Below are 20,132 nucleotides of genomic sequence, written 5' to 3'. Positions count from 1 at the left end.
TTTACTGAATTGCAGCATTAAAGAAGTTGCAAGAAATTACTAGTGAGTTGTGCATGTTTTATGTATGGTAACCTATGCCAGTTTATGAATTTTGTTATTTAAAATTAAGATTTAAATAAGACAAAATAATAAAATTCATTCATTCATGAACCTATTCATAATGATGGTGATAATAGTGATGCAGTGCTTAAATATGCTATTTACTTATTTGTTTATTCAAATAAATCTCAACAAGTGACTTGTCTCAACTGCAAATCATGGCTAGATTAATAATAGATTATATAGGATTTTTTTGTATGATGATAAATGATAAGAAAGGGATGCGGTTGGTCAGTGGGTTAGGACGCTGAGCTTGTCGATCAGAAGGTCGGCAGTTTGGCGGTCGAATCCCGAGTGCCGCATAACAGAGTGAGCGCCTGTTACTCGTCCCAGCTTCTGCCAACCTAGCAGTTCGAAAGCACATAGAAATGCAAGTAGAAAAATAGGGACCACTACGGTGGGAAGGTAACAGCATTCCGTGTGCCTTTGGCATCTAGTCATGCTGGCCACATGACCACGGAGATGTCCTTGGACAAACGCTGGCTCTTCAGCTTTGAAATGGAGATGAGCACCATCCCCTAGAGTTGGAAACAACTAGCATGCTTGTGCGGGGGAACCTTTACCTTTACCTTAAATGATAAGAAGTTACTGTAATATATAATCTGTTGCTAGATAAAATCAGTTTCTGGCTACATGCTATTAATTGTTTCTTATTAAACTTTAGGTTGTTCCCATGATTTAGATTAATGTAAGGAAGTAGTGTGGATCCAACTATAAAACAAGTAGGCAAGCCTAAAAATATTTGTACTCTACTTTAAATAAAATTGTCATATCCAAGTCGCTTTGGAGGCAATATTAATTTCTACATAGGATTGTACAGCTAATGTTAATAATGGCCTTAGATTTTAAAGAAAGAAACAGCAATGTTTCAGTGAAAAAAATAAAAAATAACATAAATTTATGACATAATTTAAAATGAATAAAATTATGCAACTGTTTTTAAATATATGTTATTTTCTTCATAATGATGCAACATGATTATCTGTTGTTGAGAAAGTGTTGTTAAAATATACCAATATCATATCTTTATGCAATAAATAGACTAATTTTTCTCTCCACAGAAAAGTGGGGAGGAGTTCAACTGTACAGAGATCCAAACATGAGAACACAAAAGTTATTACATAAGAAATATATTTCAAATATAACCGATAAATAATCATTAGTTTTTCAAATCAAGGTTTATTTTATTTATTTATTCATTTATTTATTATGCGACTTATATGCCGCCCTATCTCCCGAAGGACTTAGGGCGGCTAACAACAATAAAATACAAAATACAAATATATTAAAATAAATTAAACTATCACAAAGCCCCACTAAAACCAATAAAAACATTAAAAACATAATTAAAAACCCTTGTTTCTGTGCTATCTTTAAAAAAAATGACAAAATCACTCTAATCATGTTATTACTATAATCTAGGTTTACAACTGTTATATTCTAATGCAAAATTACTGCCCTGTATTGTATTCTAGCATAGCAACTGGATTAATTATCTTCTTCAAGCTGGTACAGAATTATCACTAGATAGTGCACATTAGATAGTGAACTCTGGATATGAAACTGTATAAATTGTACAATTTAGGATTAGAAATTAATAAAATATTCGATATACCTAGAAATAACAAATCTTTAATGTTTTAATATCCATTGACAATGTAAATATGATTTATGTAACCAATAGTTTGATAGTTATAATAGTTAAATATATATAATATTTAAATCTGTTTACCTGAATAAGATTGAACTATTTTAGACTAGGCAAATTTAAGTGGAATCAAACTACCCTGTTTTTCTTAATTTCAAAGATAAATATAAGGTAGTTATGAGTTTAAAATTTGTACAGTAAAAATATTATAAATGATACTAAAAATCTATAAGAAAGCATCATAAACCTAAAATTAAGATAGCACTAATATTATGAAAAATTTAGCAGCAGCAATATAGCTGTTAATTGAAACACAGACATCAGGAACTATTTTAATGTAGTACAGTTAGAACTAGAAAAATATATCTAGAAAGGCTATCTTTCATCTCGAAAAGCCCCAGATAATGCAGATATTTCAGATATTACATTTGAGAGCATTTTATACTGGAAAATCAGTGCATTTCATGGCTTTGCATTTCATGACCCTACATCTTTTTCAAAATGCTTATTTTCTTCTTTGATTCTTCTTTGGCTATTTCCATGAATTCTGAAGCTTTACAATTTGCCTTTCTTTGTAGCCTTTATATATATACTGGCAGGAACAAAAAAAACCTTCAAGATTCATTAATGAAACTGAATCTACTGTAATTGGATGAAGCAGATTTTTCAAAGAATATATTACCACACAATCAGATTTTAAAAATACATTTCCAGTGAAGATAATGGAATTTCTGGTGAGCCATAATGACCAACTGATATTCTTCTAAAAGAGAGGAACACATCTGCTGAAATGTTTCTAGAGTTTAAAGTTTGATTATCAATAATGTGTAGGTACACATGGTGTGGTAGGATGGAGGGTTTGTTGTCACTGTGTGTTGGGGGGAGAGAGCACGGGGGGAGGCTCAGCTAATCTCAATGTACACGTTGTACTTTGACAATAAAAGGTTTATTACACCGTACACTTCCTTTCCTTTCCTTTCCTTTCCTTTCCTTTCCTTTCCTTTCCTTTCCTTTCCTTTCCTTTCCTTTCCTTTCCTTTCCTTTCCTTTCCTTTCCTTTCCTTTCCTTTCCTTGGAAATGAAAGAGTGCTTGGTTATATATTTTAAGAGATAGTGATAAGATGATAATGTGGATTAAATCCACTGGAGATGAAAGGTAAAACTTCTTTTTCTTTTTCTTCCCATTTTCTTCCTTTTTAATTTTCTTTCTTTTTGCGCCTTTTTCTTAATTTTAATTTTAATGTATTTTTATGCTTTGTGTGTGTATAAGTTTTATTTGTATAATGTAATACTTTTTTAAAAAAATATTAGAAAATAAATAAAATGTCAAAAGCTATGTAGTAATGTTGATTTAGATTTCTACTTTGAGCAATTGTTTGATGTCCTAAATGGCTCTTTAGACCCAAGTAATTCTATTGAGTTTAAAATGAGGATCAAGATCATATTGACACTCCAGAAAAGAAATCAAACTACAAATTGTAGAGTAAAATATAATCTTAATATAGTCATAGAGGTATATGATATAGAACCTAGAATACTACCTGTTTGCTAGTGGAGAGAAAGGATCTCTATGAAATTTTCTGATGTGGTATACCTCAAAATTGTTTCTCAAAGCAGGTATGTACAGCATAAAGCAGCAGGGACATTTTCAACACATAGGATCCAAACACCTATGATTCCCTGAAAGATTCAAGAATTTAACTATTCATCTTCTACTTTACCTAGATTTGAAGTGGAAGAGAAATATCAAATGTTGAACAACTTCTCTAACTCCTGATTTAATTGAAGCGAATTATCCAAATTTAGAAATTAATAAATGAACTGCCACTCTACTTCCAGGCCTCCAAACAGTAAGCACTCCTTTCATATCCCATCATTTTCCTGTCAAATAAAATGGTTTGCCTGGACTTTTTTCTTGTGACGTTCTTTGTTCTCTAATATTATGTAATAGAAATGCCACTAATGCTACAAATCTCTTTTTGCTTGCAGTTAAGCCATGCACTCTAACTTCAGAGGTTTTAGGTATTACTACCTAAGACTACAAACTCCTTATAGCTGTATTTTTGAGTCCAGATACTCCTTTTCTTTCAGCAGAAACACTTATGAAAAATTATGCAATATTCCTGAGAGGCTGATAAGAGTAAGAAAGGAAGGCTTACAGCTATATATAAAACAGTACATTTACTGCTGAAGGAAAAAAAATGTCCTTCAGAATGACACAGATAAAGAAAATAGCATAAAAAAATCAGTGCTGTGGAAGAATCTGGTGAGGGGAATGACAGATCAGTAACTCAAAAAAAGTGATGTAGTACAAAATCCAGATAGGACATATATTAACCTTGTTCAATAGGCAGTTGATGGGTCTGGTAAACAATGCTAAGTGGAAGGGAATGATTTCACATATGTCATTAGATTCTTTCCCAGTTGATTGGAAAACCCTGAAGGGGAATAGCTTGGAATCTGGAATTGAAAAGGCAGGGTTAAAAACAACCATTTATTGTTTAAACATATTGAATTCTGACTGCCCATTCTTATTAACCAGCTTGTCAGCACATAAATGTTCTCATTAAATTGCCTAGATACTCAATTAATCTGTCTGTCGATTGCTGAGCTGTTTTAGGGAGGGTTGGGGGAATATATAGTAATTGAGAGGACAAACAAGCTTGCATTTCCTTAGCACTGACCTCCTAAATCAAAGTGGCATATACATATTTTTTTTAAAAAAAATCAAAATAAAATGGATGAATGAATGAAAATATCCTATGAGCAATTAAATAAGAAAGAAAAGGCCTATTTTTGATAGTTAGGTGGCTGACAGCATTTATTTAGTTATTTACTTAACAGCTTGATATAGAGGTCCAATTCACATTCAATGATTCCTTCTAGCCATTTCATGTTGAAATTTGTGAAAAGATCGCTGTTAGTTTGGAGGCTGTGCTTACAAAAGGGTCAAAAACAGATACTCAGGTAGAGCTGTATTAGAGTACCAGGAATATATACATGCATATCAAAATAAAAGTAAATATTCAAAAAATATATCTTTTAAATGGAAATTAACTAAAGAGAAATGTTAAATTACTCCAGGTATTAAAAAATGATAGATAGATAGATAGATAGATAGATAGATAGATAGATAGATAGATAGATAGATAGATAGATAGATAGATAGATAGATGGATGGATGGATGGATGGATGGATGGATGGATGGATGGATGGATGGATGGATGGATGGATAGGTAGATGGATAGATAGATATGGATATAATGATATTTATATAGCATTGGCCGAAGATTATTATCATTCAAATGTTTGGATAACTTAGTCCTTTAATTATGCTGATATATGAGCATGATAAAGCTTTGATTTGATGATTTGATGATCTTTAAATATAGATATTTTTAAGATAAGGTAAAGAGGTCATTAAGGATTAAATTGGGTTCATATCAATGATTCAGTTTAAGAATTTAGAAATTAAGAAGAAACAGTAATTTAAGCACAACTGTATTGTCATTCTAATTATTAAATAAAATATAACATACAAGAAAATAAAATTGTAAGTAAATATAGGAGGATATAATTCATGTTCAAAATTATTTATGCTGCTTTACCAGCTCCCTCCCAATAAATAAAAAGTAAACATACTTCACAGGAGTTATTAATCCACTCACTATATCACTGGGCCAATTTAAGTTATGCTTGACTGACGTATGCAAAGAAGCCAAAGTAATCAAGATTGGTTAAATTATTCCAGTTAATTACTGATCTATATAACTGATACACAAGAATTGGTATCCCTCACAAATTTGTTAGTTCTGATCAGAAAATATGTAAAGTTCACCAAACCTGCCTGATGTTTTTACTTAAAAGACAGAGAAAGAAAGAAAACAGAATCAATTATCTCTACAAATAGGCAGTGCAAAAGAACATGTCCCAATTCACAGCCTCATCTATTCCTCAGAGAGAGCTGTGCTCAGCAAGTAGGATATTACAATATCTTCCTTCAGTTAGGAAGGAAACTTGAATTATGTCTTCACTGTTTCAGCTTTATCATGCAAGAGAGGTAGCTTGAAGATACTTTTTCATTACTTCCAAGGGTAAAGAACAGGGAATTTAACTGAAAACCAGAAGCTATTTTAGTGATAATTAGAGGCTGGAGGGTGGAAAAATCAGTTTAGAATAGTTTTAGCTGGATATGTTTACCTCTACTCATTTTTATTTGCTGTTCTGTGTTTTTGTTTTAAAGTGAGGTCAAAACACTGATTATTACTGCTTCCTTTAAGCAAAGGACAAATTATAGTTTTTCCCCCCTCTAATGATCAGTGAAAAAATGCCTTATGGGGGGGTGGTGGAAATTGCTAAAGAAATAGAAAGGGGATCTAGAATGGAAGTGAATGGGAGTTCTGGCAGGTTGCATTGTTATTGCATATGCTGTATTCAATAGAAATAAAAATCTTCATACCTTTTAATTTAATTTTATTTTGCATGTCAGAGTGACACAAAAAATCCAACAATTTATTGCTTTTCTCATACTTTGGAAAATTCTTATAAATGCTCATTTGCATTTGTCTGCCATCTGTTAGGTAGAGGAAGCCTTATGGGAACATCTCAGTATATTTTTGTTTTAACAGTTATGGGTGTGTTTGTTTTGTTTTTAATTTTTTCATTATTCTTTAAACCTTCTGAAAGAAACAACCTCTAAACAATGATATTGCAAACTATTCATGTCGGGCATTGAAATAATTGGATTTAGATATTTAAAAATTGGAAAGGTAATCTAAATATATTTTTGCACTCATTTCCTATTTTATTAGAACACTGTACCTTTATAGAAAAGGGACGTGGTGGCTCAGTGGGTTAGGACACTGAGCTTGTCAATCCGAAGGTTGGCAGTTTGGCGGGTCGAATCCCAAGTGCTGTGTAACAGAGTGAGCACCTGTTACTTGTCCCAGCTTCTGCCAACCTAGCCGTTCAAAAGCACATAAAAATGCAAGTAGAAAAATAAGGACCACTACAGTGGGAAGGTAACAGCACTCCGTGCGCCTTTGGCGTCTAGTCATGCTGGCCACATGACCACGGAGACGTCGTCGGACAAGCGCTGGCTCTTCGGCTTTGAAACGGAGATGAGCACCGGCCCCTAGAGTCAGAAATGACTAGCACGCATGTGCGGGGGAACCTTTACCTTTACCTTTACCTTTATAGAAAGGACACCCACCATATAAAATATACTATTAATGCAAACAAGCCAATAAGCTGAACCAATAAAAATATATCTTTCCTTTTTTTGTCTGATGAGACATTTGCTTTAGAAAAAAATTACAAAATCTTTTTTCCCCCTTTCAAATCCAGTCCTGAAAATGTTTACTGTATATACTTCTCAATAGCAATATCTTTCTTAAATCCTTGCACAGCAGTTCCTTTGAACTTAGTAGCAGGTCTGAAAATCCCTGTGATTTAAATCCAAGTGCTATACAAAGAATTCTTCAAAAGCTGAATTCTATTTAACTGAGCATTAAAAGCATTTCCAGCACTCTAAACATCTGAACTGGAAAGAGAAATCTGCAAGTATTTGTAATATATAAATTCTCTAAGCATGCCAGCTGTTAATCTCTAATCTTCTTTACTCAACTTTTATTTTTGAAAACTTGCGTGTTCTTCTGAAGCTCTGTTCTATTTTAAATGTTAGAAATTTTATACTTGTATAAACTTAACCTAAGATTCCGTATGGAATTCTTGCCCCTTCATGCTGAACCTACTAATTGTGGCAAATTATATGAAGAGTAAGGCAATAGCAATATGATATGCAAACAGGAATTGTGGTGTATTGTCAGTGTGAATATATTGCAATTAATGAAATTGATATGCAAATGTGCCCCAAAACTGGGGATTGTGCATATTCATCTGAAGGCCTGGAGTCAACATGCAAATAGATAGCAGGGAATTTTGCACCTTGTTCAATCAGGATAGATAATGAATTACCTCAGAATGTCAGAGAATGTCAATTGCTCAGAGATTTTTCAGATACGGTCCAGTTAATAGTCATTCCTCCACATAAATATTGCATTTTCCTCAGCCAATATGCAAAGGCTTGAAACCCAGAGTACCCTTCTGGATGTGAAAGTTCAAGGATTCTGATTCTTTTTTTTAATGCATGGAAAAATAATTAAACAATTCACTCTAAAAATGTGTTGGATTGTCAGTTGTTCATTGTTTGCTATCTCTCAGAATTCCATGTCTTTTAATGTCATTTACATATTAACAAAATAATCCTTATTGGTGGGAATACAAGTAATTCACTTTGTTAAGCAAGTAGAGCCCAAACAATATGCTTTCAAGGACAATTCTTTGCAGAAGAAGCTTATATCTCATTTATTATAGTTTGCTTTCTATTTCTCAAATTCTCAGGCAGAACATAAGTTCCCCTCTATTTATCCATAGTCACATGTTTGATGTTTTATATATCACCCCTATATAATACTTCTTGGATCATTCAGTTACACTGTTCATACTGTGACACAGTTCTCTGGGAATTTAGATTATATAGCAAACAGCCCAAGTCAGACATTTGATACTGATACTTGAACTGATGAGAAAGATCTGAAGTGAAAATATTCAGTTCCACAGAACTGGAAGAAATTTCATTTCAGGCAGTTCTTAATTATGATCAATAAGGACAGTAGCTATTTAAATTTTCATTTCATGTTTTCTTCATTAAGAATTATATGAGACAGGCTGAAGCTTGTACTTTGCTCTTCATAAACAAAAATTGTCCAAACAAATGAAATGAGAAATATATTTTCTACTTGTTTAGGCAAAGAATAAGCTCTTCACGCAAGGCTTTTGAAAGAAACAGTGAAATCTCTCATTTCCACCTTTTATTTTTTATTTTTTATTTATTTTATTGTAATTTATTTGATTATTGTGAGCCATCCAGAGTTATTAGGAGTTGGATGGCATACATTTAATAGATGATGATGATGATAGCTTATTCTGTTCACATGTTTTGGATCCATTGTTACAAATAAAGAAATACTTGGTGAATGTATACAGAATAGCGATGTGCACTTTGTCTAACATCTTTTGTATATCCATTAAATAGTAGAACTATGACTGGAATCACCTGTTCAGGCTACCAATCTCTTATAAATTATCTAAGAAAAACTGCATAATCACCAATATTCATGTACTTCAACTTTAAACATTAAAAAAAATCTATAAATGGATATTAACAACAACTGATCTTTATGTAATAGTGAATAGTGGATGAGTGGATATTAACAACAACTGATCTTTATGTAATAAAGCATTTTTTAAAGATGCAATATAATTCATATTGCTTTAGTAGCAGAAGCATGACCATATTAAACAAGTTTGTAAAATTATATATATGTGCAATTGCTTCCTTACTCCAGGCAACTTAGATCTTCTTGCATTCTGATGATAATGTTTGCATGATCTGTTAAAAGATAACAATGAATTTCAGATAGCAAAATAAATATTTCTTATCCTGTGTGATAAAATCTGGAACACATTCAGCAACCGATCTTGGGATCAGATTCTGAAGGTAGCATGTTCAACATTTAGAATTCTAAATAACAATAAAAATTATAAATAATAATAATAAATATGCAGACAATGTTTGAGAATGGGTTATAAAACACATTTTATGCAACAATTTTCTAAATGAGAACAAAGGACATTTCTTTCTGCTTTTCCCTCAAAATTCTGAAATTAGGTCATATCACTTTGTTTGCAATACACTTATGCAATACTGCCTGATTACTTGCCTTCTGAGAAACAACAAGCAAATAAGATGTGTATTCCAAAAGAGAAAAAATATATTAAATAAATTAATCATGTGATCTGGATGAATGCCATTTATATAGTTTCAGTCACCTATATAGTACAAATATTAATCATTCAGGCGAATGTTTCATAATAAGGGCAGAGATTAAGGAAGATGAAGAAAAGAAATGTATAAGAAGTATTACTTAGGTAAACAGGAGTAAAAAAAAATTAAACTCTGAGAAGCGAGATAAAATTTGATGTGGCCCAGGTATGCACATCCCTCATTCACTGAAGTCGAAGAAATAGAGCTATATAACACAAACAGATTTGCAAGATTCTATTATTACAGTCAATCTAAATAAAGGCAAATTTAGCCTTTCTTTGAAGTTGGTTTTGTGGTCTGGTCTAGTAGGGCTGACAACATGATCTTAAATCAAACTTCAAGTATACCTCTGATATCTCAGAATATGTCAACTTCCAGGTGCATGGCATAGAAAATGAAATTAGCATTCACAGAACATGTGTATGGTTTCAGTAGACAACAGGAATTGTTCACTGTGGTTTGAATTTTACTTTTGATGAGTTGCTTTTATCGAATCATATTCTTCAATGCATTAAAATTAATTTGCTAATCTAATATTATTGTCAACTAAAGTTCAGCTTTCAGTAACTTACAGGTATTCATTGTGTTAACAAAAATGATTATGTAAATATGAAACACGTGTCAATAAATTCAAATTCCTAAGTTTTTGTATTGCTAGTTCTAGCCCTAGTAGCAACTCCCTATTTTAGTTATAATATTGAGCCTGGTACTGCATTTAGCTATAAAGTGAAAAAGCATTCTAGTTATGGGTTGGGCTATTTCTTTCAGTATTGAGAAAAATATTGCATTCATTTGTTGGAGAGCAGGAAAAGAGGAAGTTGTGGGCAAGAGAAAAGTGGAGATGCAAAGACAAAATCAGTGTGGTGCTGCATGCAAAGCAGTAGTGGGATTCAAATATGTGAACAACTGGTTCTCTGGGTGGATGCCGCTTCCAGAAATCCATTCTGGGCCTGGGCAACAAAAAATTAGCTACCGGTTCTGCTGAAGTGGTGTGAACCGGCTAAATCCCATCACTGATGCAATGGCCATTGGACGATGCAGAGAAAGCATGCATGGAGCCAGATGCACAAACAGCTGAAAGCTGAGTCGAGCAACAGAGTCTGACAGCAATGTCTCCGTCAGAAGTGCCAACAGCTAGCCAGCACCTGGCAAAAAAGATTTTTTACTCCCAGCAAGAAACATTAAAGACTCTGTACAAACTAGGACAAAGGCAACCAATAGTTGGCTGGGAAAAAATAAGTCAGACAGAAGCAAGGCTAGCCAAATTTATGATGGCTAAAACACAAATTGAGGAGTTTCCCTGCAGTCCACAGTTGAGATCCTAGCTAAGAACAGAGCTAGTTAAGTCTAGTAATTTACTTAGGTGAGAGTAATTGAACCCTGCTTATAAACAAATCAACAAAAGAATTTAGAGAAATGTCAGATAAGATTTCCTAAAATTAGGTACATAGGAGTTTACATATACATTTACATATGCATATACTGTACATAGTATAAGAATAGGCACAGAAGTTGTTATAGTGATATAATTATAAAATCATGAAATCATGAAGTTCTTTTAAAGGAGAAAATATGCTTCTTTATATATCTTCTCTTGTAACAATAAGTATAGTGGGGATGCTGGTGGGAAGAATCTACCTTCTTTTTTGTACCATTGACAGTGATACAATCAACAGTCTTTCTATTATCATAACTGTATCAACAAATCTCCAAGTCTAAAAACTAAGACACATTAATTTGTATATATTTTTATATTTATTAATGTTAAGAAATGAAATATATTTGATCTGATTATATACATTCATTAGAATGTAGCATTGTTATAGTTATAGAAAAGTTGGAAAGATGTTATAGAAAGGTTGGAAAATCCTATTTAGAATATTCCCCTAACAATTTGTTACAATTAATTTGATTTGTGTCTGTGTGTGTGTGATTACAACTGACTTTCAGAAAAAGCAGTGATGTAGACTTTCCAGGTACACTTTTTTTTTAATTAGAAAGAAAATATTCACAGTGGAGAGAGACTGTTCTACCAGGACATTTATGCCAGTGGACACATATTATATCAAAAGATTGGTTGTTATAATATGGTTCATATTTCCAAAATGAGGAAGAACGTCTGTTCATTGTTCATCTCGTATTTTTCCTTATTCCATTCTGCAATTTTGTGTTTACAGTATTTTTTTAGACATACTGGTTCATCAGATAACTGTTTGATTGACTTTTAAATTTTACAATTACAAACTGTAGAAGTGTTCTAAATCTTCCTAGCAGATTCTGTGACAACATATGTAGTTCAGTGAAATGTCATTCCTAATAACTGATTCCTTCAGCTGTTACAGAAAGAGTGACTATATTTTTGAAACCAAGTTGCTTGTGGTCTTTCTTGCTCTTTAAGAACAACTTTGACCTGCAGTCCCATGAAAGAAGTATTTCTTCTTTTGACCAACTTTTATTTTGTATCTTTTTGTTCAAAATTTATTACATTGTCTTTTTCTATTGCTTTTATTGTGTTGTTGAGGAGATAGCACTATTTGTGCAGAAACCAGAATCAGATTTCACCAAAAAAGTCATTAAAGAAAACAAGAATGCCGGTTCAAACCAAACCTTTTATGGAGATGTAAAATTTGAGAGCTGCAAGGAAATTCATGGCTCTGTCCATCTCAAGCACTAGAAAAAAATCAACTACTATAGGTGTGTGGTGAGTGTTGAGAATCTGTTCTTCCAAATCCAGAAAATTACAATTGTGCTTTTAACTGTATAAATATGAACAACTGCTGATACCATTGAAATAGGGATTCTAGAATGGATAAACTATAGTTCACTCACAGGATTTTTTTAGTGTTGGATAACACAATCAAACTCACCATTTGAGATGAAGGATCACCTAAACACTTGACCTAGACAAGAAGTGAGATTCAACCAGTTTAATTTGGTCTTTTCCTTGCAATGGGGTACCAAAGGACCAGAAAATTTTCCTGTTCTAAACTTTTAAATGGAAGCAATATTTTGATAAAGTGGTTTGAATGTATCAGTTTCAAACCATATTGCTGCAGAATTGCAGTAAATATATGTAGACTGTTGCTATTCTGAGAAAAAAAAATCTATTCAGCCTAGCTTAAACTGGGTAGCGTCTGTCAAGGTATAAAGTTGCTGCTTCTTTTTGTTTGTCTTTTAGCTTTAAACTCAAGGAAGCCAACCCAAATTTATTCTATATTAAGGGATCTTTCCCAAGTAATTATGCTTAAGAGTTACAATCCTGTTCAGTACCATACCAAACTTCTGTACCAAGTGGATTTCCAGGGTTCTTATGTCTGTTGATTGCCACCATGGATAGAGAAGGCTGTCCATGGCAAATATTCACCTTCTTCATACAAACAGTGACAAAATAAAAGAGGGCTTTAAATGCTTGACTTTGCCTTGCTTCCTTATCTCTTTTTTTATTCTGTTTCAGTCACTTGACTTTTATTGCTTGCACCTGCCACCCATTCCTTATTTAGCATCATTTTCTTCTAACTCCTTCAGCAATGTAAGATGACTCTGGGCATTGGCAGTTATTTGGGAACAAAAACACGCCATCTTCTTTACAAGTAAATACTATATATGCTTTGTATTTGAATTTCTGAAAGAACATTTTTATAATGCAGCAATATTAGTGAAAATGTGCTTCCTAGGACTGCTAGGCAACTAATTTCCACCCGAAAAGATTTTTTTTAGCACTTCCATTCTTTCCAAGCAGCATGAAGTTTCATGGCAGCTTTTTAAGTCCCACTTTTCTTTTTAGTGTGAAATGCTGGCAGCATGTTTTGTAATAAACAATGTACAAATGTTCAGGATGAGTATGTGGGAAGCATGCCTACATATAGTCAGCTTTGGCCTGAAGAAAACATCATTCGATCTTCCTATTATCTAAGGAGCTACTTTTAAAGACCAAAGTTGCATATTTATTTATTTTTTTGTTTTTAGAAAGATTACACATTGATGTAGATTCCCTGATCTACAAATATTCAATGGCAAATTTACTTTTAGAATTTACTCCTAACAACAGGCCTTTAATAAATATTCCAATAACTAAGAGCAGAGGTGTCAAATTACTGATGAATAGGCCAGATGCATCATGTGAAAGCCACGCTCACCCAAGCTCTGGCAAGGGGAAAAAAGTTGTGATACATCGTGATGCATCACGTGATGTGGCAAGTTTGACACCCCTGACTTAGAGTAACTGCAAAAAGCCAATTAATCTCATACTCAATTCACATTTATTCCATATTAAGTGTCACTGAAACAGGAAATTAAGTCATTAATAAGGGAAAATACCAAATAAAAGGTAGGCAAAAAAATTATAATGTAATGAACTCCAAGATAGCCTTGCAAGTTTCAGATTCAGTTATAATAATGTGAAACAGACTCAGCAGAGATTGTAGAATTTATTAATAGTATAATCTCTATGGGCATTTCTTGAGGGAAATTTGTCCCCATTAAAATAAGCTATTATTTCTAAGCAAACACTGGGGGATTGAACAGTAATTCTAGTACTATATCTATTATGTCACAAAATGTGCACTTGGTCATAATACTAAACCATGCTTTTAATTGAGCCTTAGGCATATGAAACTGCTCTTCTTCCCTGTTTGCTCTAGTAGTTTGTCTAAGAAGATAAGATAAAATATCAGTTAAAAATAATAACTAAACATAACTTTATCCTATTAATATTAACTCATTGGTCTGAATTAGGACATACTGTAATCATAAATTGTGCTGGGACATAATGAACATATATTTCTCAGTGCCTGCCATCTCTTTCTTGCATCATTGCTGGAGGAAGAAAAGCAAGCTTTTGAGAAGCACAAAGGTTAATAAGTTGCACTAAATTTAGTGCAACATCTAATGCAGTTCTTGTTTCTTGGCTTTAAATGTATTACTATATAGTCTCTTTGTTTGCAGCTTCTCCCATTCCCTACTGTGTTTCTATGCTTTTGAGTGTTTTTGCTTGTTTGTTTTTGGTGGTAGCTTGTTTGTTGTTGGTTTTTTTGGTACTCATCATGAATTATAATAATAGTCTTTGTAGCTAACAACCTAACATCTTTGAAAAATCTGTATTGCATATATTATATCTTTACATCTGTTAACATCGTTCATAAAACTATTTTATGAATAATCCAGCCAAATATGACTTTATTTTAACTTTCACTGATTCAACAGAAACAACTTTTTTATAAATAGTTTGTTCATGTAACCTTTCATGCAAAGTTTTTGGTACTTAGACAAAATATTGCATAATCTCTTTTGGTTTAGCAATGATTTCTAGACACTTCCTAGCTTTGAACAAATGCATTGTCAGCCATAAAAGCTCTGGTGGATTAGACGAAAGGCCTAGTAGTCAAGGATTCTCTTTGTACAGTGGCCAACCAGATGCTAGTAGGAAGTCCTAAATAAGACATGAGTGCAGTAGGACTTTCTTTTTTATTTCTCAGCAACAGGGATTCAGGACTCTGACACAAGTCCTCTACTATTGAAAATATGGCATAATCATAATAATTATAATAAATGAACCCTGGTATCTTTCCTCCAAAGATTAATCACTTTTTAAAATAATCCATGATAGCAAACACTACATGTCCTAATAATTTTCATAATTTAAAACTGTCTTGAATAAATAAACCTTTTTATTTCTGATAGTTCTGAAACCTTCATCATTAATTTCCAAGGATAATATATGATTTCATAGTTTGGAATATATGTATACAGTTACATGTAAAAGTTTAGGCAACACCAATCAATTTTTTTTTAGATATTTTATTCTGTCTTTATTATTTTTTATATATAATTCAAGGAATCCCTAATATTCGTTTCTACCCCCATTTTCCCCATAACAACTCTGTGATTGGGTTGGGTTGAGGCACTGTGACTGGCCCACAGCACGCAGTAAGGCAGAACTAGAACTCACAGTCTCTTAGTTTATAGGCCTGCATCTTAACCATTTGATCAAACTGGCTTTCTGTTTATGTAGCTTCTCTGTGCATGTTTTAATGAATCCCTCAGTGACAAAACATGACCCAACTTCTATATGTTCAAAATTAGATGTGGCATCTTTCTGTAAATTCAAATGCATATCTACTATTTAAAGTGTTTTGAAACAATTAAATCAAAATAGAAGTGTTTACCCACTACTTCACAAAATATACTTTGAGGAAAAAAGTGAGCATGTAACAAATATTTAACTTTGTACCATATATGATAAGCTTCTGTTCATTCAGGAATTCACTGAAATATATAGTTTCATCAAGGATGCCTAAGCTTTTACATGCCACTTTTTGAACCAATCATGTTATTCCTTGTCAGCTAGGCAACATTATAAAAAGTGCAGAAAAGGTATAATAAATAACAAGGCAAAGAAATTATAGTCATATGATGAGAAAGAAAAGGAAACAAAGATATATATAGTTTGGATAGAACTACTTGCTATGCATCTCTGTCTTTGCTTTCATTGAACCTGAGTCATACATTGCCACCTGTTCTTTAGATTTTTAAAAAGAGAGAATTGAACATTTTAATCAATGCCATTCCCATGTCTCAACTTATTCACTTTTCTTTTTGTACATGTTTTGTTATTTGACCCAATTCAAGCTCTTTATATAATCACAATAACTATACTTTCATATTAATCACTCAAATTTATATTCAATCTACATCAATTCTGTGCTACTTTATTCTTGACTTACACATGCCACTTTTACCATGCACATTTCTTAAGTACTGCATTCCCACTGCAATCATTCTTTATATTTTCCCTGACATACCCAAATCTCATTCCATGTAAGAAGAGGACAGATGCCTGCTTTTTTATAAAGGCATTTTAACAGGTTTTGAAAAATATTAATTTCAAGTAATAGTAATATACTACATTAATATTTACCATCCATTTTCCCATATTTACTAAACATTTAGACCAAAGTACACTAATTCATTTACTTGCTCTAATTTTGAATGTTTAGGCATAACTTGCAATCATTCACTTCATTTCTCTTTCAAACCTTTGCCTGGTAGATTTTCCTCATTCCACCATAAAATAGATCTAACATTTCCTGAAAATAATTTGGGATTTCAGCCAACCTTATTTGCATACAAAGGGACAAGCACATTTATATTCCCAACCAGCATTTCAGTAACATCATAACAAATCCTCCTCATACAATTATTCATAAATATATTAAACAACCAATGGAAAATTACATATCCTCATCTCACTACCTGCACCATGTTGAAGCATTCATTAAGAATTTTGTTTATTCTCACAGATACTTTGTCACTATACATTTCTCTTATAACATCTGGTAATCAATTTTTTTCTCCACATTCAATCAAAAATTTCATAATTCGAGCTATTCATTTCTCAAAATAATAAACATACCATGAACATTCTCATACTTATCTATTTAGCCTTCTGAAAAGAAAAGAAAAGGTGTTCAAATCCTTGCCAACATGAAACCACACTGTGCTTCACAAATTTTTCTTGTCGTCCCTTGTATCCATTCAGTCCTGCCAAATACCAAGTTCACTTGACAAACTAGAATTTAGATATAGTTTTGCAGCCTTTCCTTTCAATAGAGGAATTTTCCCAATTCACAGAATTTAAACAAGTCATGCAACCATAAGCATCCATATTTTAATATTTATCATTTTACAACGTCTGCATTTGCAGCCTTACTATTATTTAACAATTTCCCTGCATTTGATTTCTTGTCCATCAGGATGTTTGTTGGTTTGCTTGTTGCTTTTCTTGCTCCCTAACTTTTGTATAATTCATTTCACTTCCAGTTTTCAACCTACCACTCTTCTTCCAAATGCAAATTTCCAAAATAGTACTTCCAATATTCTGCATTTCACTTTCATTCCATTCCAAATTGTTTATTATATTAATTCTTAGTGTCTATTAGACAACCAGTGCTCTGCTGGCTCACCATTTCAGAAATATTTCTTTATCTAAACACAGAAACAGACTGACTATGGGTGGGGGGAAAAGCAGCAGGAGGGGAAGCAACTTCAACTTCACGACTGCTTTGAATTTCCTTGCAAGAAAGCTTTCCTTGTGTAAGAAGTGCAGCATGGATTCAAGAAGGCATGCAGAGCCATGCCATGTTTGGGGAGGTGCATAGGGAGCAGTACAAATTAGGGGAGTGCCTTTCTTCCTGTTTCTCCTTTTCTCTCTTCTCCTTTTCTTTCCCTTCTCTTTCTAACCAGCAGATAAGGCAGTGACAATTGTCAGAGTTGTGAGACTGGCTGGGAAATTATCACAGAACATCGAACATGAAGATCATGTGATCACAGTAGCAGCCCAGCAGCAGCTAGTAGGGCTGAAGCAGCCACAGCTTCCCCAAATTTCATTGTCTCAGGAGTCATGGGTTCCTGATTTTGGATACATTGTGTAAGTTAGCCCATTTGAGGTTCCTTGGTTCAGAAATTGTTGCCCTGTGATGACCTCAGTTAAAGTGCAAGAGTATGCAATATGTAGATAGATTGGTGATTCCTCATTTAGTCCTTTTTACCAACTGACAAGGCAAATTTTAATTTTCATCAAGATCAATCTGCCTTTTTTGTTTTATAATTTTACCTTTTAATTTTTATCTTTTTATATTTTTCTATGTGTGAACATTATAGTTTTTGGTCATACCATTTTTTGCAGCAATTATTTTCTTCTATTTTTTTTTCTACCGCAATCTCTTTCAATTCAGCATTCCCACTAAGTTTCCTTTTTCATATTTTTTAATGAACTAACTACATACTCTTCTTTGACAGTTTATAATGTAATTCTTCTCATTCTGCTTCATACAGCCAACATATCTTTTTTTCACCTCAAATGAGTCATGATTTTAGACTGATACTAGTGCTGTGTCAATGCATGAAAATACTTACGCTTAAACTATATTTGAAGTAAAATTTATTCTAAACAGATACACTCCAGACACCATTACCATTCATGATTTGGTCTGCAAATCACAATCTTTCATCTTATCACCAATCATTCATTCACATTATGCAGCAGAGGATTGTTCTCCTGGACTACATTCATTCAGAATGTTGCACATTTTTTCTCCAAACTTTTCCCTATTGTTTTATTTTCATCATTCACTGGAGCATAACTTGATTACCAACATATAGATTCCTACTTTTGTATGACTGCACAAGTATTTATCTGAGATCAGTCCATATTATTTTACATATATTTTAGACCATTCATTCAAATTTAAGTAGTCCCATAGTCCCTTGCTTGTATTCATCAGTTCTATTCCACAAAATTAGGCCATCTTTATTTCAGTCTAGTATAACTTCTCTTTCTTACTGTTCCTCAGCATATCTATTTTTCTCCTTCATTTATTTTCCTTACATTTCAGGTCACAATCCATGCCTCCTCCTCCTCCTCCTCCTCCTCCTCCTCCTCCTCCTCCTCCTCCTCCTCCTCCTCCTCCTCCTCCTCCTCCTCCTCCTCCTCCTCTTCTTCTTCTTCTTCTTCTTCTTCTTCTTCTTCTTCTTCTTCTTCTTCTTCTTCTTCTTCCATAGATATTGACTGTGTCACTCATCATGGCTATGGTTAATAAGAATTCTTAATTAACTATAATAATGTCAGGAACATCTTTCTTAAGTGACCCAATATTATAAAAAGAAATGAAAAGAGTAATAATCAATTATTTTACAAAGAGCATATGCAGTCAAAAGAGATATTCTATTATGAAGATACAAAATAAGAGAATTAGTTTTTTTGACTGATTTGAAGTTAAAAATAAGTGTAATAATTAGTAATGTACTGTAGATGAATGCAAAATATTTGGAGTACAAGAGCTTGTTTATTTCCATTATGTTCCATCTTCCTTATTGCCTGGTATATATTGTACCATTATAGCTTTTTTAAAAATATATATATCAGAATTTGGAGTTGAACTGATTTGAGCATCTACTGTATGTCTTGAAACAGTTATGAAGTTAGGGTAGAGAGTTCCACTTGTTTTCTGCAAATAAACATTTTTTATTTATTCTGCTTTCCATATTGCAAAATTTTCCATCAACAGAAAAATCTTTGCTTGTTTAGAATGGCTATATCTACAGTATTCCACTGTATGTATATGTCATTTTATTCCTATACAGGGCATAATTAGACATAGAGATAAAGAGATGTGACACAAAGGCAAAATTGTCAAGATCATCCTTTTTCTTCCATGCTGTATGGAGTTAAAATTATTATTACTGCTAGAATTAAACTAATTTAGTACATTTGTGCATAAGCATTGGGTTGAACCTTGTGTGGTTGTGTATGTATATGTGTATACATGCACACCATTATACTATATCATAAAGATCTTCTGCAATCAGTGTCAATATCAGTGTTTCTCACATGTAACAAAGATGAACAGACAGATACAAGAACAGACAGATACAACTCCCTTGAGTTTGTATAACTATTTTAATGATTTGTTGAAACCTAACCATTATTACCACATATAT

This window comes from Vipera berus (genome assembly GCF_964194415.1).
Source record: "Vipera berus genome assembly, chromosome: 4".
Lineage (NCBI taxonomy): Eukaryota > Metazoa > Chordata > Lepidosauria > Squamata > Viperidae > Vipera > Vipera berus.
This window is presented reverse-complemented; position numbering follows the sequence as displayed.